Source organism: Choloepus didactylus, chromosome 2 (assembly GCF_015220235.1).
Source record: "Choloepus didactylus isolate mChoDid1 chromosome 2, mChoDid1.pri, whole genome shotgun sequence".
NCBI lineage: Eukaryota > Metazoa > Chordata > Mammalia > Pilosa > Megalonychidae > Choloepus > Choloepus didactylus.
This window is the reverse complement of record NC_051308.1, coordinates 46,779,760-46,803,908: the sequence shown is the minus strand read 5'-3', so window position 1 is coordinate 46,803,908 and position 24,149 is coordinate 46,779,760.

Below are 24,149 nucleotides of genomic sequence, written 5' to 3'. Positions count from 1 at the left end.
GAGAAAAGAAGCCAAATTTTAAAGTCAACCAGCTAGGTTTCGAAGGAATAGTACACTCATAGAAAATGGAAATATTCTAGTTTACTAATGCTGCCGGAATGCAAAACACTGGAAATGGATTGGCTTTTATAAAAGGGGGTTTAATTTGTTACACAGTTACAGTCTTAAGGCCATAAAGTGTCCAAGGTAAGTCATCAATAATCATGTACCTTCACTGGAGGATGGCCAATGGTGTCCAGAAAACCTCTGTTACCTGGGAAGGCATGTGGCTGGCGTCTGCTCCAAAGCTCTGGTTTCAAAATGGTTTTCTCCCAGGGTGTTCCTCTCTAGGCTTCAGCTCCTCAAAAAATGTCACTGTTAGTTGCTCTTAGGGCATTTTTCCTCTCTTGGCTTCTCCAGAGCAAAAGTCTGCTTTCAAATTCCATCTCCAAAATGTCTCTTTAAGCTGAAGCTCCTCTCTCAGTTCCAGTGCATTCTTCAAAGTGTCCCTCTTGGCTGTGGCTCCTCTTCAAAATGTCACTCTCAGCTGCACTGAGTTCCTTCTGTTTATCAGCTCATTTATATGGCCCCAGTGATTTAATTTAGACCCACCCTGAATGGTTGGGGTAACACCTCCATGGAAATCATCCAATCAGAGTCATCACCCACAGTTGGATGGGGCACATCTCCATGGAAACACTCAAAGAATTACAATCTAATCAACACTGATACGTCTGCCCACACAAGATTACATCAAAGATAATGGTGTTTTGGGGGACATAATACATTCAAACCGGCACAGGAACAATAAGAAAAATCTTGAATTATAAGATTAAATGTATCTTCTAGGAATTGAAATATGTTAGGAGTTGCCTTTTTCAGAAGTAGGAACTGTTTACTTGCCTGGCAAGAAGGTCAAAAGCTGGAGGAGCTGTTCTCTTGAAAAGTCAGAGGTATGGGTTGAAGCTGCATGGCTTTGGGAACTGGATCTCAGAAGGCAGGATGGGGCGGGAAAGATCACCCCTGCTGGCTCGCTGGGGTTCAGCCGCCTGGGAGCGTCAGGGAGCAGCAGTCTGCCAGGCATCGGCCTTTTTGCAGAGGGTGGTGGGGGCAAAGAGAGGTATCTTGATGAGAAGGCTGCTGTGGGGGAACATGAGTTAACTTGTTCTTGACTCCACTCAAGGCATTGCTTTGGGGTTCCCCAGAAGCAACTGGGGGAGACTTGGTTTAGGGACTGGATTTCTTTACTCCTCTGCCCTGAACCCTCCAGCAGCTTTCCATTCATCTTGGAATAAAGACCAAATTCCTTACAATGGCCTGTGAGGCCCTCAGAATCTATGTCCCTGGTATGACTATGACTTTGTCTTCTCTCTCCTCTCCAGCCACACTGGCCTCCTTACTTTTCCTCAAATAACGTAGACATTCTCCTGCCTCAGGACTTTGCACTAGCTGTTCCCCATGCCTGGATTTCCTCCTGGCAACACTTTTACTTTCTTCAAGTCTTCGTTTAAATGTCACCTTCTCAAGGAGGTCTGCCTACACACTGCTACCCATCCCAAGCACTCCGGACTCCCCTTTCCTTGCTCTTTTTCTGTGCACTTATCACTTTCTAAAATATTACATAATTGACTTGTTTATTGTATATTTTTAGCCTTTCCACTCATAGATGGTAGGCCAGTGCTCAGAACAATACCCACTATGTGCTCAGTAAATCTTTATTGAATAAGCTGGTGGGGCCTTGATTAGCAATAGTCAGATTTAAAGATTCCCTGATTTCATTTGCAATCTTAGCTGGTTATGCTTGGGGACATTCATGTAACAATTGTAATGAGGCTCTGTTTCACTTCTGATTGATTTTATGTCTTAAGGCTTCATTTAAGAACTTCTCTATTCCTCAGTCTCTCTGGAAGTAATTCATGGTCTGTAAACCAACATTTAAATGCTGAAAGGATGATCCTGGCAGGGAATTCACAGTGAATATCTTAACAGAGGGAGAAATTCATTGGTAATGTGAACTGCCGCCTCCATGCATAAACTCAAACAAGTCAACCTTTAGGGGAAAAAAAGAATTCTTGCCCCAATTTAGGGTCTTTTACAAGCAGAGACAACTCAGCTCATTCTCAGGGGCAGTAGCTAGAGTTGCACAGCTCCCCCAGCCCACTACTTAAGAAGCTGTTAATGACCAAACTTATTATCCCATTAGTAACTGCTTTAGCCCATTAGTAGACATTTAAGTGGCACAAACTGCTGGGAGTTCCAGCAGGATGGAGGTTGACTTCAGTGCTGTGATCTGTTGCATTGTCTTATCATGTATGTGGGTAAGGGCAGGTTTCCTTATGTGGGGGCTTGCTTTTAATGAGGCACACCTGCACTTCATTTCCCATGGGGTGGGGTTTTTATTCGTGATCATTTGAAAGGAGTAGTTTTAAAGTACTTGTAAACTGCAGAAACCCAACTGACTGAAAACTTGATCATTAGCCACCTATCTCTAATCCCCACCCCTCTCCCTCTGCCAGCTACTTCCAGAAACATAGGAATTTATTCAAGACCCTGGTGATTAAAGTGTGCCCAACCTGGAGGAGTGGGCCATGTTTGGACTGCAAGGAGTTAGTCTGCCTTGACTCATGGATTTGTTTTATATCTGGGGTAGGCAGAATAATGGCTTCCCCAAGATGTCCCTGTCCTAATCTTTGGAAACAGTGACTATGTTACCTTAAATGCCAAAGGGAATTTGCAGATGTGATTAAATTAAGACCCTTGAAATGGGGAGATTATCTTGGATTATCTAGGTGGGCCCAATGTAATCACAGGGTCCTTAAGTGTGAAAGAGGGAGACGGAAGAGGAAGTCAGGGTGGAGGCCAGGAGGTCAGGTGACGAGAACTCCTCACTGTTGCAGGCTTTGAAGATGGAGGAGAACCACAGACCAAGGAAAGGGGGCGGCCTCTAGACACTGGAAAGTCAAGGAAATAGACACTCTCTGAAAGTCTCTGGAAAGAAATGTAGCCATGCCGACACTGTGCTTTCAGCCCAGCAAGACCCATTTCTGACTTCTGACTTCCAGAACTGTAAGATAAAAAATTTATGTTTTAGGTCACCAAGTTTGTGGTAATTTCTTACAGCAGCAACCTGAAACTAATACCGTACCCAAGGTGGTCAATGGACTTTGCATCAGGCAGTTGAAGAAGCAGAAAAAGTTGTCCTTTTTCTTAAGATGATATTGAGGTGGTAGAAAATAATCATGAAAAGCAGGTTTTCTACAATAATTTTTCTTTGGGGGTACCAAACTTCAGTTTTCTAATCTCATTCTTAATCTTTAGCAGGAGCTAAAGAGAAAAGCAAGCAAACAAACAAAATTGTTCCACCCCAGAGTCCATGGCAGGCACAGCCATTTAACAGGGGAGGGTAAATACATTTATACCTGCAGTAGCTTGAACATGTAGGTAGATGGTCAGAAGCACCCACTGCAAGAACAAAATAATATTGCACAAAGTGCTTGGAGACTTGGCGTGAAGACACAAAGTGACACTGAAAAGCAGCCTTACCAGAGTAATATATGCCATTCCAGCCATCTCAATAGCTATCAATAAACAGTAGCCCTTGCTCCTGATTCTTGCACTGAAGCAAGCACCCATAGTTGTAACGAGTGTTGCCAGCGCTGTCTTCCATGTTGCCTACAGCTTGTTGATTTTTCTCATCCAGCCCATCTCTTTGATGATTCCCTGCTCTTTCTGTCATCTTTTCATTTCCAGTCATTCTTCTGTTTCTTCACTGTTCTCAAAATGCCTTCAGTGTTTGGGAGTTTATTTTGGTCTTAGATCCATTTGGAAACATCCTAAAATATTTCAATAGAACTTCTTTTATGAAATCCCAGCATTCTTGTACCTGACTTATCAATTTAAAATCAAACTTTTAACCTTTGGTTAATGACTAAATGCTGGGGGAGGCATATGTTCTTATAGTCTTTGGCATTGTATTAAGTTCAAAATTAGTGATAAGTACCTGGCATTACACATATAACAATTTTAAGCTTAATTTTAAAAACCTTCAGAAAACCATATTTTGCCATTGTAATGGGTATAAGAAAAGATATGCCTGTGTTGTTCTAACCTCTGGAAACTGTGAATATGACCTCATTTGGAAATGATCTTTGTAGATGTAATTGAGTTAAGATTCACAAGACGAGATCATTCTGGATTATCTGGTGAGCCAATAATTATCTCTTTTAAGAGATTAAAGAGAAAACACAGAGGAAAAGCCCATGTGAAGATGGAGGCAGAGATTGGAGTTATGCAGCCACAAGCCAAGGAAAGCCTGGAGTCACCAGAAGCTGGAAGAGGCAAAGAAGAATTCTCCCCTAGAGCCTTCATAGGAAGTACGGCACTGCTGACAACTTGATTTCAAACTTCTGGCCTCCAGAAATGTGAGAGAATAAATTTCTATCATTTTAAGCCACCAAGTTTGTGGCGATTTGTTACAGCACCCACAGAAAACTAATATAGTCATAAAGCAGTCAGTACCTACATGTTACCTGTTAATGTCAACTTTATAAATCAATAGGCCTGATCCTTATGAGGTCATAGAATCATTGGACCACAGTTACTGGCTGGAATGATGGCATGGAAAGCTTGCCCAGCTGACCATTTCAAAAATACCTGTAAGCATTTTGACTATAAAGATGCCTGATATAGGGTAAAATTTATGATGTATTTTTACATTGTGTACTGATGCAAGATGCAATGGAGTGGGAGTGAGATTATTTAAGAAAGGAAAGGTTGGTTGTAGGTGAGTTCTGGGGTAAGATCTACATGGCTAGATACCAGAGAGAAAAGAGGGGAACGGGTGTCCCAGCCAATCCATTCACTGTGTAAGAAAATTTAATTACTGGGCCCCAGGAAGCATTTTCTTTGAATTTTGTATAACAACTGTACTCTCAGCAGATAGAGGGAGGTAGACTTTGGGGCAAACAAATGGGAAAAATAACCCATAAAGTGTGTTCACAAAATATGACTGCTATTCCACCCTGCAACTTAATAGAAATCCTTTGACTGTTGTTCTGCAGTCAACATCTCATCTAATTGGTGACCATGGTAACAAAATCAGGTCATACGGAGGTTCATGCTGAGATCAAGCATATGTAGATCTCCCAGTTCAAATATACATAAAGATAAGGACCTGTTGGTAAGAGTCTGCAATGTCAGGTTGAAGATGAGCTCTCCTACCCTGAGCTTAAAATACTGAGAAAATGATCATTTGTTTGCAATAGCAGTACATTTTGCAGAAAACGAAGAGGTTTTCAAATTCACTGGTGGTAAAAGATAATTCAGAAACGTGAGACCAGAATGAGTGCATAGATGTCGCTTCATAGATCTGTGTAATTTACTCCCTGGGGTGTGTAGTGTGTCTGACTTATATTTTAGACATAATTAAGTAATCAGCAGTGTACATTGTAAAATGAATGTTTAGGCTGCTTGAGGTTAAATTTTCACAGCCATAGCAGCTGCGTGGTACCGGCGGCCACCCCTCCCCGCAGCCAAATCCTCTCCCCTGCAAACAGTCAGTTATTTAAAATCTGTGAATGGGACTAAAATTATTTCCACAGTTACCATTTTTCAGTAGATCTAAAGAGCAGCCACGTGGTAACCACTGGATACCGGGATTACTGCACTTCATGCTAGCGATCACTCTGTTCTGGCTCAGTAACTGGAGAGAGAATAATAATACCAATTATAGTACTAATAATACGTTTATTTATGCAGGATCTCATTTGATCCTCAAAAAGCCCTGTGAGCCGGGAAGTTTTCCCCATGACACAGGTGAGAAAACTGAGATGATGAGAGGTTACAGTTCCCTTCCAGGTTACACAGCTTCTGCCTTTTCAATGCACAGTTAAGGATGAAATTCCTTATCCTGAGCTAACGTATGTAAAAGAGCCAGCCCAATAGTCCTCGCCTGACAATGGGAGTTATTATTATTGATGTGGTTGTTATTACCATTCTGTCTCTAAATCCTGTGCCCTTACACCTGCTGGCATTCCCTTCTTTCTCGCTTCTGACGACTTATCATTTTTAAAGTATTTATCACCGCCTTGTGCAAAGCAAATTAAAGACACGTAGTTCTCGACCTCTAGTTGCTTTACAAAGGCAAACTTTCAGAACATTGGCTAGGCTTTGAGTTTCTCAAGTTTGGGGGCCAGGTCTTTATTCCTCTTTACAGCAATATTCCCACCTTCCCTCTGCGACTAGCACAAAGTTTCTCTTTTCGATGAATGGGGTGAAGTGGGAAATGGATGCAAATTAAATCACCCAGTAAGTTAGCTAGGTACCAGAAAACTCAGCATGTCATATAATTGTAGAAAGACTGATAGTCTAAAGTAAAGAAACCTTCTTAATTCTAGAGCACAATTTTTAAAAAAATGCAATTTTTGTTACTTTCAAGAACAACAGCAACTCAAACTGGGCTAACAAAGCATTTGCCAGTATACTTTTATCTTATGATCGAGGCCTAGCTTTGGTTGGATAAATTACTTTCACAACCGTCATATCACTCCCATGACTCTCCTGTGAGGGGGGTTATATCCCCATTTTTTAGGTGGAGAAGTGGAGGCTCAGCGGAGGGAGGTGACTCAGGTACACACAGTGTGTGGTGGAACCAGACTGAAATGCATTTTTTGGACTGCTGTGTCAGGACTCTTCCTAAGCTAACAGTCTCTTGAATAGGTGTCATCCTTTGAGTACACACACCCTCGACTTCCTTGCCCAGACTCCCACAGTCATCCAGCCCTAGTTAAATTCAGCTCTCTTCCCTCCCATGTTGTGCCCAGGCAGCTGAACCTACCTGGAGAAGACATCAACCCGCCCCCGGCCTTAGTGTAAGTTCATGACTGACTCCAGTGGGTCCTCCGTCCCCAGACATCCTACTACACATGCCCTCATCCGTTCACCCTCCAGTTCTCCTAGTGGACAGTACCACATGTGCTCTTAATTTTCAAATTTCCAACACCTTTTCTGGATTCTAGTGATGAACTTGCTTCCTACTTCACTGAGAAAATAATGAACACAGAAGAGAATATGTAAACACTTGGTCCACCACTCCTTTCATTGTACATGCACTTTGCCCCAGGTAACCTGCCCCCTCTTCTGAAGGCTCTCTCTCCTACAGACACACTTTCTCTCTCCCCTCCCTACTGGAAATTCCTGCTGGCCATCAAACATGCCATGATATCACCCATAAAAATAAAAAAAAACAACAGATGAAGATTCACCCTGGACCCACATTTCCCTCCAGCTGTGGCCCATCCTTTCCGGTGAATGCAGCACAAATCCTTAAAGTCGTATCTAATTAATGTTTCCACTTTCTCTCCTTGTTTTCTCTTATAAGCCCCCAAGCCACCTCCCGGCCCAGCTCCACCAAAGAAAACACTCTCCAGGTAACCATGGACCCCACGTTGCCAAATGCAATGCCAGTGCTCAGTCTGCATCTTACTTGGGCATCAGCTGCATTTGGCACAGTTGATCACTCACTACACCGTGAACGCCTTGCTTTGCTTGTATCCTGAGACAATATTTCCTCTCTATTCTCCTCCTACCACCCTCCTGCTCCTCTGGGTTTTCTTTCTGTGTTTCCCCTCATCTTCTGACATTGCTGGGTGTGGGGGAGTCCCAGAGTTCAGTCTTTGGACCTTTTTTCTTGATCCATTCCCAATCTTTAATAATCTCTTCTAAGCCCCCTGGATTTAAATGTAAATTTATGCCCCCACCTGGTACCTTTCTCTAAACTCCAGACTTTTATACACACCTGCATGCTTAATCTTTCTTACTGAGCATGTAATTGCACCTAAAATCAGGAACTACTAATTTCCTCCCTATACCTTCTTTACCCACAGTCACTGCTATCTTAGCAAAAGTCAATTGCTAAGCCAAGCACCTTGGGGTCATCCTTGAGTCCTCTCTTTTTCTTACACCCCACAATGGAGCTTTCAGCAAATCCCTCCTCTCTATTTTCACAATATATCCAGAATCCGAGCACTTCTCTCCACAGGTACGGTTAGCACTCTTGCCTGGTTTATTACAATAAACTTCTATGTGATCTCTCTGATTCCACTTTGCCCCCATAGCTGCCAGAGTGATCTTTCTATAGCCCAAGGTAATAACAATAATTGTTATTATCATAGCAAACATTTACTAGGTGCCAGGCACTTTACATACACTAATCTCTTCAATCAGACAAGGAAGAATTTATTATTATCTACATTTTGCAGATGAGGAAACTGAGGCAGAAAGAGGGTAAGTGTCTCTTCCATGGTCACACAGCTAGTAATTTAGAAGAGAATTTGGTGAATGGTAATCATGAGGGGCCCACAGCAGGAGACATTAGCTCTGTCCTTCCAAGGTCTCCTTTGCCAGTGTAGATCAGACTACTTCATAGCATTAGCCATGCTACTGGCTTTCATTCAGTGCATGTGCTAGGCACTGCATGAAGTGCTTTATACACATTATGCCTTTTATCTTCTTGGGATAGCCTTGTGAGGTATTAATCCCATCTTAAAATGAAGAGACTGAGGCTTAGCATTCTATAGCATCCATCAGTAAGTGGCAAAGATGGGATTTATACTTTGGTCTTTGAGGCTCTTAAGCCCATACTTTTATTCATTGGACAGATCTTCAGTAAGTGGGGTAAGGGGCCTCTGAGGGCCTCAGGTGAAGCCTGAGAGGAAAGTCTCGAGTGTTGCCTCTCTGGCCGTGGTTCTTCTCTCAGAAGGGAAGCTAGTGGATCTTCTGAGTCAGAGACTCACACCACAGTCTGGGGCTGGAGGTGGCTATTTCTTTGGGAGAAGCAGGAGTCCTGGCTGATGAGATCCATGTGACCCCATCAGACAGAAGTGAGAGTACTGCAGAGCTGACTGTCCTGGGGCAGGATAGGGACTCCTGCTACCTGGGTGCTGGTGAAGAGCAGGGAGGGAAATGGACAGTTCTGTTTTTTCCCAGGCTGGCAGCATGCCTGGGCTCTGCTGGCACGTGAGTGGCTTGTGAGTTCCAGATCACAGTCGAGTTATGCTGGGCATCTCCAACAGCCGTCAGCCTGTGTAGGCAGAGAAACTCGTTCTCCAAGTCTTTTCTTAATCTCACTCTGATATAATAAGGAGCATGTTTCTATCTTGTCTTGCCTCCTGGGACTTCCTGTTTCAGTTTGATGCTCTTTGGGGGTCACCACCTATACTTTGGGGATCAGCTTCTTGTCTTGACTTTGGCCTTGCTTCAGGGATTTTATACAAGCAGTTTCTTCTGCCTGGAACACTTGTCTCACCCCCCACTCATATTCCCCCTTCTCCACTTCTGTGGTAGATTGAGTTATGTACCCCGGCAAGGATATACTCTTAATCTTAATCTGCATCCCAGTGGATGTGAATCCATTTATAAATGGGACCTTTTGAAGCTGTTGTTTTCAGTTAAGTGGTGACCAACTGAATCAGGGTGGGCCTTAGACCATATTACTGGAGGCCTTATAAAGATAGCCTGGAAGTCCCAGAAGCCAGAAAGGAGAGGACATCGCCATGTGATGGGAGGCAAAATATAAACCAAGGAATCCCAAGGATTATTGGCAGTCAGCCCCGGAACATACAGACTCTAGGAGAAAGCAAGCCTTGATGATATCTTGATTTTGGACTTCTTCTAGACTCAAAATTGAGAGCCAATCAATTTGTGTTGTTAAGCCTAAACTAGATTGTGTTATTTGTGGCTCTGGAAAACTAGGACAACTTCCCATGGTTAATGCCTAAGCAGCTATCAGTTCTCAGCTCAAAGGCCAATTCCTCAGTGAAGACTTTCCTGATGCCCCTGATTAGGTCAGGCCCCAGGTTTTCACTCTCAAAGCATTATAAGCTACTCTCACATGGCCCTTATCACAGTTTGAAATTACATTTCTGTGCTTGCATTTGATTAATCTGTCTCCCCCACTAGACTTTGAAAGCAATAATACATAAATAATAATCATATAATAATAATAACGGAATAATCTCAGCTAACATTCCTTGAGCCTGTGTTCCAGTCATGCTAAGTTTTTCCATTCAATACCTTATATAATATTTGAACAACCCTACAAATTATGCATTGTTTTCTTCCCATTTCACATTTAGAAACATTGAGCTTAAGTAACTCATTCAGATTACTCAGCTGCTCAGTGGAGGAGAAGGCTCTGAATGCGGGCATCCTGACTCCAGGGCTAGCTTTAATCCCCTCGGGGCTGGGATGGGTGTGCTTTCCTCACTGCTGATCCCTGGAATGAGACTCATGGTAGGAACAAATGAAATGTATTGTGAACTGAATTGATTGATTGGTTTCTGGTAAGTCAATTCTGCTTTGAATCTCCTGTGGACATGAAAGCTACGTTTTGCTTTGGACATAGAGATCCCATCTACTCTGTGCAAACACCCTTTGTACCCCTTAGTGCTTTAGGGGCCCACACTCCATTAAAAGTCTTGAGCATCCAGGGACAGCCCCCACAAGAATTCTCCTCCCCTTCAAGAGTTACTCTTCCATTTTCATCCCTGTCCCATTCCAAAACTCCTCTTGACCCTTGTCTCCTGCCTTAGGGAAGCAGGCAGGATTTTGACTGTATTTTCTTCCAGTATTTTGCTGCCTTTTCTTTCCTTCTTCACCAACTTCATTCATTACTTAGGGCAGTTCTTCAGGCAAATGTTTTGGGTATCTTTGGCATATCTGAATTGTATTTCAGGCTTTTAGTTACTGATTCAAAATCCTGTCCCTACATGACTTGCCATTTTTCAGATCTGTCTCCAAGGTTTTGCTCAACCTTCAAATTCCATGGGCCACCATTAAAAGAGCTCACAAAACCAACAAAGTCAGAGCAGCTACTCAAATAAACTTCTCTTTTCCCCTCATATTTTCTGATGCAACAAGTCTCTCAGGGATAATAAATGCTTCCCTGAGCAAGGCCCCTTGCTGGGCTGCCTCTGGGTCCTGCCCTGGCAGGGGCATGACTGGTCAAATATAGAGGGTGGAGGGAAATTACAGCCATCTTTCCCCAGAGTCGTTTGCTTATGTATTGGTTGGAACTTCCGTGTGGCCTGGCCTATTTAAGGGTTTGTTGGAGCTCCTTTCTGCCTCCTAGACTGTGAGCCTGAGGGCAGGTCTACACTCACTCTGCACCATTGCTTTTGGCACATTATGGGTAGCACAGAATAATGAAAGAAAAATGGCAAGAGCCTGGTAGAGGGATGTTTTGTGGATTTAGAGAGGGTATTTAGGTAGTAAGAATTCACTACATACTTTTTCCCTTAATTTTTATTTTTTTACAAAGACCTCATGGAGGAGTTGGAATGAAAGAGTAGAAAAATACTGTTGAGCTGAGGTGAAGATGGAGCTAAGAGCACCTGCTATTATAGGAATGAGGCATTGACTTGGGAGTTCAGAGATTGAGGGGTCTTTTGGAAAGGGAGCCCTAGTTTCATCTTCTCTTGTTTCCCTTTCTTTCTCTTACTTCCTCCCTCCACTGTCCTTACCTTGGAATCTCTTCTTCTACTTAGTCCCAATGGCCTACCCCTAGAATGACTTTGGTACTATCATTTGGCTCCTGGAACACCTTTCTTTTTGAGAATGGGGAATGAAGGAAGACAGGGAAGGGGAGGGCAGGAGAGGAAATTCTAATCTGTTGAGTACTTATTATATGGCAGGCACCACACTAGGCATTTTACTCATATTGTCTTATTTTATTCTTACAACAATCCAAGGAGGTAGGGATGAGGAATCTAAGGCTCAAGTAAGGTGAGTAACTTGCCCAAAGTCCTTCAGTCAATAAGTGGAGCTGTGCTACAAAACCAGGTCCATCTGACTCTGGAGCTAGGCTCATGTCCTTACCAGAAAACAGCAATTCTCCAGGACAGATGGATGACTCCATGAGGAAGAAGAGGACTCCAGATAACTTGGACATGTCCTATTAGAGTTCAAAGCATTTTAGGCTATTAGTGGAAAGAACTTGCCTAAACCCAGGCTGGCCTTCCCTTCACCTCTCTTCTCTGGCTTGGAGATAAGTCTTATGTCTGTGTTGAATTGTACTTGTGCTGCATTTTAACAGCTAGTACCTTTCCCTGAATGAGCAGACTAATGCTAGAGGAATCAGAGTCACAGAGTGACTTCAGGACTGGGCCTGGGTACGGTTCTGGGTCTGACTGACCAAATCTCTCTAGGTTCTGTTTGCCCCCATATGGAGACCCAAAGACCCTGGTGCTCTGAGAAATTTCTCTTCCCCCACCCTTGTCCCCAGCAAGAGTATGCTTTTCTTGGCACTGGAGAGTCAACAGGTGTGAACAAGTATACAGAAACCTGGCATGCCAGGGCTGGCACAGATGATGGCCTTCACTCATAAGAGATGGAAATTGCCACCTTCTGCAGGCTGCCCATCAAAACACATTGTTGCCTGGCACCTCCGTGGGCTGCAACCAACTTGTGAGTGGGCACCATGCCACCCCAGCAGATGGGTGAAGGGGTGGGGAACAGCCAAAACAGCCCCATCCTGGAGGTGCATGAAATGGAGGTGTTGAGGGTTTGATTTTAAATTGAGGATATAGCAGGGTGACTCTCTCCCTCTTAGATTTATAGGACAGGAATTAAAGGTGATGATTCTATCATTTAGCCTGCACCCAGATGGCGGGTGGGCTTTGGTTTCTGGGGAAAGGCAATGCTTTTGATCTTATTAAAGCATTGTGGCCTTGACTTTAATGGCCTTACAGGGAGTTTCAGAAATCAGAAACAACACTGAAAATACTAGGGGATAAAGAAGAACAAGAGAGGATTCTAAAGAGATTTTTACCTACTATGATCCCTCTGCCATCGCCTTCTCCACTACATCCCAACTGTCCCAATAGTAAACTACCAGATTCCCCACTGCTCCATGCAGGCTGGTTATGCTTGGGATGCTGGCTGGGGAGGCTTCTTCTACCAGTGGTAGGTGTCATAGCCAAGGAGTTGCTAGAAGGGAGGAGCAGGGTCCTTGCAAGTCTTCAGCAGGAGATACAGTGTTCCCTCTTGGCTAAGGAACTGTGTCTTGGATTTGGAACTCAAAAGGTAATTGCCAGCATGTTCAAACTCTTTGTAGGAGTCACCACGACCTGGCCAGCAGAGTCTGTGGAGAAGGGCATCGAGGTAGGGGAACAGCCAACCAAAGCCTCCAGGAGGAGTAAGTGCATCCCAGGACCAGCTTCTAGGCCACTCTGGGAGAGCAGAGGGCAAGTGGAAAGAGGAGGCAGAAAGTAAAATCTTAAAGGTGGGCAGAGCTGTGTATTATAGAGGACCTTGAATTCCAGGCCAGTAAAGCTTGGGCTTCATTTGATACGGAGGGGGCCAGGGAAGGTTTTTGGATAGAAGAGTGCTTTGATCAGAGTTTTCCCTAGGAAATCCAGAAAAGATGGTAATGGGCAGTGTGGTGGTTTGGAAGCTGTTATGTTCCCCAGAAAAGGCCATGTGCTGTTAATCCATTCCTGTGAGTGCAGACCTATTATGGGCAGGACCATTCGATTAGGTTGTTTCAATTGAGTTGTGACCCACCCCATTCAAGGTGGGTCTTAATCCCCTTACTGGAGTCCTTTATAAGAAGATAAAGGACACACAGAATCAGCCCAGAGAGCTCAGAGAAGCCCCAAAGAAGCTAAGAGATGAATTTAAGGGAAGCTCTTACAGAAAAGCCCCGGAGACACTAAGAGAGGACCCGCAGAACCCCAGGGAGGAGGCCACTGGAACCAGAAGCTGAAAGCAACAAAACCCGGGAGCGAAGGACCAGCAGACGCCAGCCATGTGCCTTCCCATGTGATGGAGGAGCCCCACATGCTGGCAGCCTGTCTTTAGAGTCCAGGAATCATCCTGTTGATGCCTCGAGTTGGACATTTTCACGGCCTAAGAACTGCAACCTGTAAGCGAATAAATCCCCATTGTTAAAATCCAGTCCATTTCTGGAATATTGCATTTTGGCAGCTTTAGCAAACTGAAACAGGTAAGAAGAGCCAGAGCAAAGGAGTCAGAGCTCAGGGGATGACACGACAACTCACACATGAATGTGGACAGTGGCGATGGGAATGGAGAGCAAAGGAGGGTGGGATGTGCTTCATTAGGATATAGTGATGCTGGGATGAGAACTCAGGGGAAGGGGAGGAGGAAAGGAAGACTTTTGAGTTTCAGAGAGAATGAAACAGGGAAGTCAGGAGGAGGCACTGGCTTGGTAGGAAAGTCTTTCATCTGGGTCTTTTTAATCAATACAGTACATGTTATTTTGTACCATTTGTGGATTTTCATGATCCAAGTCATTCCTTTTCTTCAGGAAGACAATAACGAAGAATTAACTTTCTGTAGCAGTTTATTATTCTCATAGGGAAACAAGGTTCCTGATAAACAAGAATCTACAGACCTTTCTCCCAGGCCTGAGCTTCCGCTGCCCCATTGTACATACTGCTCAGAGGATGTTCTTCCCTTTTATACAAGGTTGCTTTCGACTCTCCTGGTTTGAAAGCCAGCCTATTATTTCCCTGAAACATTCTCTCTTCTTCCACACATTGCTGTAATCTTTTGGTTATCATGTTGAATAATTTACAGTCTCTGCCAGTCTGAAATTACATGTGGGTTTGCTCTGTTTGTGGCCTACCCAGCAATTAGCCACACACCATTTTATCTCTGTAATTACTCTGCAAAGGGAGAAAACAGCCCAGTCAATGTCCCAGAGGGAAGCTGAGGGATAGCAAAGTCTCCAAGCTGTGTACCTAGAGGGGTTCAGTCCATCATGGTACTTGGAATGGCACTGAAGTTATGGTACAAGCAGACTTTGTTCCCTTCCCATGACCTCCTTGCCTGTTCTAAGATATGTTCATTGGGAATCATGGAATCTCAGAATCTTTAAGATTATCTCTTGCCAGGACAGCCAATAGGTTTCAATTCTTGTGTTAATTCTGAAAGCCTGGCAGTGGCTTCCTGCACTATTTCCCTGGGAAAGATTTTGAGGCTATGACTAGACTCAGTGGGAAAAAGTGGTGTGATCAACTAGCGATGTCTGTCATGGACAGCAAATGGGAGCGTAGTGATAAGTGCTAGGTATCTAGCATCTCTCATCTGGTTCAAACCTGTCTCTCGGGAGATGCAAAACTTAAGGCCTAGAAATACTGTGACTTATTAAAGATAGCAGTAGTTAACATGAATGTTTAATATGTGCTAGGGAGTTGTTTTTAGTTTAGTTTTTTTTTTTGTGCAATTTTTGTTTTAATTTTAATGACAATAAGGGCACAAGAGTTAAAACCTGATATTTCACTTATATTGCATAACAAGTGGGAGTTCTTTAAATACTTCATATATAGTAACTTATTTAACTGTTATAATAACACCTAGGAGTTTATCCCCTTTTATAGAGGAGGAAATAGGAGGGGAAATTACTTGCCCAAAGTCATAGAGCATGAAGTAGAGGAACCAGAATTCAAAGTAGCCTGCCCCAGCCTGCACCCTTAACAACCATTCTTCTGTCTCCGTGTAAATGTCTCTGTGTAAATCACACAGCTCATTGGTGGTGGGGTCCAGTGCCCAGATCTCCTGATTTCCAGTCTCGAGTTCTTTTCTTTCTTGAAAACATAAACTGATATGCTTCCCAATGTTCATAGTTTTATGCCTCAAAATCAGAAGGAAAGCAAAGAATAACTGTAAGAGAGAAGCAATGGTATATTAAGTATTTAGTGTGTGCTTGGTACTAGGCTAGAAGTTGAGGAGTCAAAAATAAATGAATACTACCCAGTTACTACACTCAAGAAGTTCATATCTCGGAATAGAAAAGGGCCCGCCTCATCCAGAAGTCTTTGCCTACTGGAGCCTACCCTGATTTCAGGTCATTCTACATCCCTGGGTCCACAATAACATTCTCTTCTTCTATGCTTTCAGCATCACTGTCACCCCAGTCCCCATCATCATGAATCCTATGATTAGGTTCACCCTGATCACACATTCTGGCCACACTCAGTAGAGTTCTGAGCCGTATGCTACTGATCCTGAAAACTGTTGAGTGCCTTGACATCAGGGCGATTTGTGCATTTTGCTTTGAGAAAGTCTATCAGCATAGGTCAGCAAGCTCCATCTGGGGGTGCATTTTATTGAATCCCCTTTAGCAACTCGTCCTATGGCTATGTTTTAAGTTAGTTAATTTATTTATACCTCGTCCCTTTTCAGAAAGAGTTCTAAAGTGGACATGTACAAAAAGGTTAATAGCATATAATAAAAACAGAAAACCTTGATTGAAAAAAGGAAGAGGAAGCAAATATTACCAATCACATGGTTAACACTATCGTGATGCAGCAGTAGATTTCATATTGAGCTTCCTGGCAGCCAGAGCAAGATGGAAAACTGCAATACAGCTTTCATTACTGGGGAGGAGAAGGCATACTCCTCAGAGGACTCTGAACTCAGTCCTAAGTCAAGAGAGATGCATTTATCACACTCCGCAGTGTTCTCTGGAAACCCCTGAGTATGATTTCCTCTGTGGTCGTCACTTTGCAGATTACTTCTCTGATCCTTACCCCTATGTAAGTCTGTTTTATCAATTAGGAGGTTTCAGCCTGAAAATTACCAAACTCCTGACCCAAATTGGTTAAAAAAAAAGGAAGTTTTTTCTCTTAATGAAACAGGTAATCCACAGGATATATGGGCTGTTGATTTACAGTTCATCAATGGATTTGAGGATGCAAGTTCTTTCCATCTTTCTGCTCAGCCATTCTTAAAGCTAACTTCTTTCTCAGCCTTGTCACAAGGGGGCCACCAACACAACAGCTCCCAGGGAAGGAAGAGGGGTCATCTTTTCTGCAGTTCTCTTTCACAGGTGAGGAATCCTCTCTGATGTCATTCCTGTCTTGTGTTATTGGCTAGAATCAAGTCCACCTGCCTGTTCATGAACCACTTGGTGGGGTTGATTGGTGCCCTTAGAACAATCCCACCTATCCCAGGAGCTGGGATGGGGCAATCAAAGGAGCAGGGCTGCATGGGGTGGGGGAAGGTATCAATAAAGTTGGGGTTCCATTAGGATTGGAGAGGGGGGAAATGGATGCTGAAAAGGCAATTGACAGTGTTCACATTACTTGTCAAATATTATGAAAATTTTTTTCAATCTGTGTGCTTAGGAGGCATCTGCTAGCTGCATGTGCAAGATGAAGCCAAAGATTCTAGCAGATAGTTCGGAACGTTCCCATCAAATTCAGGGTTTATAAAAAATGATACAGGGTATTCCCACACTTCAAGTCTGTTTATACTATATAAAACTGAGTAAAAGAACTGATGGGGGGGTTGTCTTTAAAGGGCAAAAGCCTAAAAAGAACAATTCACATTTTGGGGCTATGTCAACATGCTTAACAAATATGAAGTATTGCCTTCTGTGGGCTGCACGTTGTTTGAGGCACAAGAGTGGCGGTGGTGGTAGAGATGGTGTCCCTTCTGCTACAGAACTTCAGGATTAGGCTGGGGTGAGGGACAGACAATAAAATAAACAGAAAAACAAATTAGCAAAATGATTTTGAGTAATGGTAACGAATATAAGCTGCAGGAGGGCAGAGGTTTTTTTCTGTTTTTTTTTTGCACAATCTCTGGCACCTAGGGCAATACCTGGGGTATAGTAGACCTTCAGTAAATAGCAAATAAATGAATGCAGGAAATGCTATGAAAAAAGTAAGCAGGAAATATGGGTGAGCCTCATCCTTTACCCTGATAAAAGGCACACTCTAAGAGGGAGCCTTGGGGCTGAAAGTGGAGTGTTGTGCAAGAGCTGCTTCAAAGTTTAAGAGAGTGAGCCTCAGCAGTGGTTAATTCACAAACTGGCATCTCCTTCCTTTATTGACATGTGTCACCTTTTCCCATTCTTCCTGTCCCCTTCCCCCACTGTCCCACCTGCTGTGAGGTTGGTTTATAAATTGGAAGGGAGTTGATTTTAAAGTTGGAGCTCTGGCTATAACTTTAGTCTTTGTTTACTAGATATATGCCCTGGACAGATTCTCTAATCCTGTTTCCCTGCTTGCCTTTGAAATTGGAATAACACCCATATCACAAGTGTGTTATGAAAAGTCAATGAGACACATTATCTGACAGTGCCTGGTGCATGGGGAGAAGCCCTTAAAAATGGTACTTTTGTTCCTTCACTTATCAGGGGTCTGAGCTAGAACCTAAATCGGCCACTTTCCTCAGGATACTACAAAAACAATCACAGTGCAGTGGTAGTTATACAGAATTTTAGGCCAACAGGTAATGTGAATGTATATGAGTTTGTGTGTCAACTTGCTTCTGTGTTTGAGGGCATTTAGATGTTTACTTCTGGGAGCCACCCATAGTCTTAGTGTTTTAGGACATTTTGACTACTAGATGTCCAGATTATTGACGATCTGCAGATGAGGCTCCAGTTGCTTTATGTAAGTGTATCGGCTTTCATAAAGTAAGTGTTAACTGTTATTCCTCCTTGTTAGAAGAGATCAGATATGAAGAATAACCAGACTAGGACCTCCCTGTATGAGAGTTGACTGAGTCTTCTCTGATTTAGGGTCCTGCCCTACCAAGGGAGCCCAAGGGGGTGGGGAAGGTGGCCACCTTAGGGGGTATTTTAATTCCCAGGAGCATTTCCCTGCAGGACACCTGGCCATTAAAAGGGAGGTTCAGCTCCCATCCAGGTTCTTAGCTGGTATGAATTAGTTCCTTTGGGAAATTTCTTCATTCCAAGATTTAGGGGGCTAATAGATGTCTGTATGGTGAGATAACTGAGCAGGAGGAAAACATGGACCCATTTACAAGTTTGCAGAATAAGTCCCTTGTGGGACCTCTTCTTCAACACCTGAATGTTTTAGGAGTTTTGATGATGGCTCATGCATTCTAGGTCATACTCTCCTCTTCTTTGTGTGAGAAATGTATCTCTTATCAGGTAATATACACAGAATCAGATCTGGGCTGAGAGCTGCTTGGGTTAAGGAGGAAAGAGAAACGTACACATGACTCAACCCACATGAATAAGTGAGCCAGGGCGGCTGAGTGCTGCAAACAGGCTATAATAGTAAAGAAGAGCCTAGCAAAAGGAAGATTTTAAAAAGGAGTGAGAAAACAATGTCATAGAGGCAGTGGGACTTGAAGTGGCCCTTCAAGGAAGAATACGGTTTGGATGACTATAAAGAAGAAAGGAGGTGTTTTGGATGTGGAGGAAGAGCTTGAACAAAAGAGTGGAGACAGGAATGGGTATGTCTTGAGGAAGGAGAGTAGGAAGTTGCCAGTAGCTACTGGGTATGAGTTTGTCTCATGTGTCAGGCACTGTTCTAGATTCCTGCCTGCAGAGACTTGCATTCTAGTGGAGTGTGTATGGGGCAATCGACATTAAACAAGATAGCAATAAACAAAATGCTTACAGATTATGATAAAGGCTGTAAAAGAAATAGAGTGCTGTGATAGAGAGTAGTGGGGTTGTGGTTTACAAAGTGCTCTCTTTTCCACTATTTTATCCACAGCACAGCTCCTTGATGGAGGCAGGCAGATATTATACCCAGTTTACAGATGAGGGGATGCCGAAGAATTAGGTGGCTAAACCAAAGCACGCAGGCCTGGGCTTCTTTCCCCTCCAGTGAATGATGGACTTCCATTACACCAGCGTGTAATCTGCATGAGGGCAGCCTGGTTTCACTTTTTCCCTTTCCTTGGGAGAACTATCAGCTTTGGATCTCACTTCTCAGCCCAGGACATCCAGCTTTCTGGCCATGGGCCACCAGAAGTTGGCAATCAGCATCTTGTCACACTGAACCAAGAGAACACTTGCATTTCGCAAATGCACAATGACATTGTAAATGGTTGAATAAATTGGCCTGGTTTCCTTGCAAAGAAAGAAGCATATTCTGAAATGATAGAGGCTCCCTTCAGTTAGAGGAATTAACATCCCTCTCTGCAGTTGGTGCTGTTGCTGCAGCTCATTTGCCTGACCCGAAGCACAGCAGTTTCTTTTTCACAAGCCGTTCCAGTTGGAGAGTAAAAGGGATTTGGGGTGTGTGTGTGTGAGTGTCATCCTTCGATGGGGCACTGCTCCATATTGGGCTCTTAATTCTGACTGGTGTTCCCCACAGAGTGAAGTGGGAAGCAGATGTGTGCCGTGGACACGTTGCAGTTGAAATATTTGGAGCAAGTGATAACAGACGTAATAAAGCATGAATTGACTGTTGTCACACAGCCTCCCCAGCTATCTCTAGTGAAAGAAATCAGGAGAGGGGAGCAGAGCTACCATCATGAGGCATTGGATCTACCTGTCTTCTGCCCCCATACTGTTCTCCTGGGGCAAAAACATTGGGGCAAAATGGGAAAGAGACAGAAATCTCAGTTTGCCCATAAAAACTGGGCATAATGCCAATTTCTATTATCTGTGAATCACAAATTATATTATTATTTATAAATTATAAATGTTAAAGAATTTATTATTGATTTTAAAAATCAATAAGGCTTTGAGACTGTCCTTCGAGGAACTTTAAAATTTAATAGTAACCAAAATCCATTCATAGCACCTGGTGAAGCAGTGGGAATACAAAGTTGAATGAGACTTGGGGCATGTGTTCAAGGAGCTCTATGTCTAGTGGGAGAGATGTCTGGGTAGAAAACCAAGAATGGTATATGTCGAATTGCACAAGTATTGTACTAGGAACATAGGATAGTGCTGTGTAAACAGATGGTATAAATTTAACTGGGGGATCTGGGAAGACTTCTCCAAAGAGGTTGCATGAGAACAGGTCCTGAAGACTGAGCAGAGCTTGCCAGGTGGAGCTGAGGATCCCGAGGTTTTGGGACAAAGATTCATGGAAGCCTTCCTGAGTCCAGAGTGGGTTGCATGCTTAACCCTCAACTCTGGGTCTTTGTCTGCTTCTGCAACCTGTTCCTCTCCCTCCAAGGATGGGGAGAAGAATTTTAATATGCTTTCAGTCAGGATGTTGAAGGATTAGGACAAATGATTTGTCCACTTATACAAGTCTCCAGATCAGAGTGGCAAATCTTTAGTGCATGGACCACCATCTCCTTCACAAGCCTTTGGGAGCCATTACTGATTGAGTCAGCACATTTTCTGTTGAGCCTTGACTCAGCCTTTGACACTTTCTCAACACAGTTCTCCAGATGGTGCCACCATCCCAGTTGGCACTTAAGGGGAGAACTATCTCATTTGACACACTTGTCTTGTAGGCAGCAGTGTCCTCTTTCCACTTGGGAGGACAAGGAAGTGCACAGTCTGTGTCAGGATCTGCAGATTGATGGTACAGCCCATTATATATATTAAGTGCATCCAGCACAGTTAGGGGCCCCAGGGTAAAAATGTTTTACCTCCAGCTTTGTCTGCATCATTTCTCTCTCTGTAGTGCATTGCCCATTCTCACCATGTGCATGACTTTTAATTCTCTTCACCACCTACCCTGCCCCCACATGAGGACTCATGAGCTGTGGGTAATACAAGAGAAGGAAGACAAACACGTGGTCCTCAGTCTGAAGTCTCATGATGTATTTGGAGCAACAGGACAAGCATTTATGAAATAGTCAAGAAACTGTGTTATTTTTAAAATGTATGTCAACATACAGATTCTGTAATAATGTGTAATAGCATAATACTTACTGTTTTGATTATGATTTTCTAGGCAATACAAGATTATGTGTCAACATGAGAAGGCAGTTAAATTCCATAGGAATTCAGATGAGGAAAGATAAACTGCTGGCTGGGATTGTTGGAAGGGGTTTGTGAAGGCCCTGGGGATATAGCCTAGACCTTCCAAATGTCAGATGAGGGAAAGGAACAAGTAAACTAGCCCTTATGTCACCGAGTGCTAAGCTGTTGCTGTACCAGGTAAAGAAGGGTTTGAGTGACATTCCAGGGCAAGATACAGCAAATGCAGAGCTAGGAAGGAGAGAGAATGGCCCATTCCAAATCTGCAGGTATTTCATATGGGTATAGCCAGGGGTGCTGGGAGATGGTGAAATATGAGCCTGAAGCGGTTCATAAAAGACTTGCAAGTCCTTTCCAGCAGTTGGGCTTAGCCATGAGGGCATGGTGAGTTGTGGAGGCATGGCGAGCAGAGGGAAGGGGCGATGGTGTTCCTGGGCAGTGGGGAGGGATGGCAGGAAAGGGATAGGTCTAGGGGTGTGGGAACCATTTAGGAGGCCAGTACAGTGACCAGGCCAACAGTGACGAAGCCCTAACCGAGGGAGAGGCAGTGGGGGAGGAGGATGAATTGAGAACACAGTAAGGCAATAGGAAGGCATCCACCCACTTTCTCTCTGGTGCCTTTGTCAGGCCAGGACATGCTATGGCTGGCTGCTCGGGTGCTGCAGGTCGAGCATTCTGTGTACTCCCTCTCAGCACGCTTGCTCAGCTCCCTCCAGTGGAGCCACAGGCAGATCATGCCTTGCTTGCTGCATTTTTCCACAACACATTTTGTCCCAGGTTTTCAGGAGCCTCTGCTTGCATCTCACAAATTTCGTATTCTCCTGCTCTTCTCTTCCCAGAAAAGTGCCACTTGACCTGCCACCTCTGAACCGGTACGCCCTCAAAAAGCTGATTTGGTTCCATTCCATTTTTTTCCACAGAGCGTCTTCTCTGTTTGGAAGAGATCCTACCTTGGCCTTTCTATCTTTCACTGCTTCTTGACTAAGTCTTTCCGTCTACAAAATAACAACAACAACAAAAAAAAACAAATTGTCTTGGAAACAGTGGAGCAATGTCAGAACACAGTGGCCCGGTTCATCGGTGTTATGCTTGGTGTCTTCGAATCTGTTGGCTCTGTGAGGAAGTGCTCTGCTTCTCAGTTCTCCCTCACTCAGCTCTCTCTCCTCACCCAGCAGCGTTTCCTGGTGACTGCGAATGTTCCTCGCGCTCCCCTCTCTTGTTAGCACCACGCTCTGCGCACTCAGTCCACTCCTCCAGTGTGTCCCCCTCAACAGCTCTCTGGGGCCCCTGCATTCCCAGAGCCTGTGCCTGATCTGGACCATCTTATATTCAGGGACTTGTCACTGTGTCTGTTCTAATCAGTTCATGGTGCCGCAGCTCCTTGTGGCTGGGCTGGGGTGTCCACAGTGCTAACAGGAGAGCCCTCCTGTTCTCAAGTGGACCAAAGTCCAGACATGGGGTGAGGATTCCTTTCTAGAATGAATGCAAGAACCAGCAAGCAATAAATGAAGAACTGTGATGGTCTTTGTGTAGGAATTCACTTATTCAACAGAAGTTCATTGAGTGCTTGCTTTGTGCCAGGCACTGTTCTGTGCTAAGTATGTGATGGTGAGGGAAATGGACGTCACCTTTGTCCTCATGGAGTTTCCTTTCCAGCGGCATGATGAGTGCATTCTTACCCCGAGAAGAAAGGACATTAACGTAGGCATGTGCTGTCATCAGCAGGCAGAAACCGAGGATGGAAGTATCACTGATTCCCTTTAGCTAGATCCATGTTTGAATTCCATGGCCATAGCAAAGGTTTGAATTTGATCCACAGGAGAGAAAGCAAGAAGATTCCTTCTTGAAAAGAGGCCTCATTACATCAAGAGCCAATGTATGTGTAGAAACATGTGGCTGCACCCAATATATGCTATTACATTTTATAAAATATATAGATAAGTAATGAATCCTTTTGCAACAAAAAAATTTATCCTTACTTCTTTTCATTTATAAATTTGGGATTTTACATGTTGGGAATTTACATGTTAGGATTTGGACAGTGTGTACAGCTAAAGCCATATTCCTTTTTTGTTTGTTTGTTTGTTTTTGTTTTGTTTTGTTTTAAGAGACTATTTTTTGGAACAGCTTTAGGTTTACAGAGTTCTCATAACTCCCTGCACATGGTTTCCCATTTTATTAACATCTTGTGTTAGTAAGGTTCGTTGTTATAATTAATGAATGACTATTGATACACTACTATTAACTAAAGTCCATAGTTCATTCGGACTTCCTTAGTGCCTTTTTCTGTTCCAGGATCCCATCTAGGATCCCACGTCACATTTAGTTGTCATGTCTTCTTAGTCACCTCTTGGCTGTGATGGTTTCTCAGACTTGCCTTGTTTTAGATGACCTTGACAGTTTTGAGAAGTACTGGTCAGATACATTGTAGGAAGCCTCTTGTGGTGGTTAAGTTCATGCGTCCACCTGGCAAGGTTATAGTGTCCACTTA